Genomic DNA, 1029 nt, shown 5'->3' with positions numbered 1-1029 from the left:
TGGCAGGTCGTCTGGAGGCTCTGATTGGCTAATGAGGCCTGAGTGACAAGAGCACCTCCCTTAGGGTTATAGTGTGCTTAAAGACACAGCACAGTGATTCCTGGTCCTGACTTCCAGGGCAAACACAGACCTTTTCCAGATTTGCAGAGATATTGAAAGACCCCAAGAGTTCGGAGTCTGTCAGGGAGAGGCCCTTGCCCCAAGAGATGAGACAAGACCACTGGATGCAAGTGCATGAGGCTGTTTATTGCTCACACAGGTACCTGTGGACGCTTCAGTCTTTCAGGGGACTGGGCTTGCTGAGGTTAAAACTCAGGCAGTTTATATAGGGTTTGGGCAGCAAGAAGCAGGCTTACAGAAGCAGAAGCATGGTTACAGGGATTTCATTGGTCCATTCAATTAAGGCAATTGGGGTCAACCAAGGACAGAGTTGTTTATTCGGGTTGGGCACAAAGAATACAGTTATGACTATCTCAGCACTCTAGTGGTCTCAATAGAATGCTCCCAGGACCTTCTGTTTTCAGATATGGTCCTGCTGACCTTGCTTTGGTCCAAGCTGCAGACCACAGATATCTGGTTGGCATCAGAGGAGAGGAACATCTGGTTCCCTCCTGTGCTTTCCCATAACTTGACCTTGGTAAGTTGGCAAGAGCAGCTCAAACAGGCAATAAGCATAGTGGGGGTCTTTCAATATGTATTTCAATATCACTTGCCCCTGGATCCAATAGCTGACCCTGTTATCTTCATGCACTCCACAAGCCCCTCCCATTCTTCCTTCTGGACACAATGTGGCTAGATAGCTTGCACAGTTGCATTTCCCACTCTACTATGTGGGTGGAGTGGTTATTCCCTGTTGCACAGGTGGAAGAGGGCCCAGAATAATAACAATTAAAGAGGTATTTAAGGACACAAAAGGTGATGTTTGACTGTGGTTTCATGATGAGATCAGATGAACTGAAGGTACTTTTTACCTGGTTGTCCCTGTGCTTTCAGACAACCAGGAAAAAAAAAAGAAGAAGAAGAAGAAAA

Source organism: Phodopus roborovskii, unplaced genomic scaffold (genome assembly GCF_943737965.1).
Source record: "Phodopus roborovskii unplaced genomic scaffold, PHOROB, whole genome shotgun sequence".
Taxonomy (NCBI): domain Eukaryota; kingdom Metazoa; phylum Chordata; class Mammalia; order Rodentia; family Cricetidae; genus Phodopus; species Phodopus roborovskii.
Note: the sequence above shows the minus strand (reverse complement) of the source record.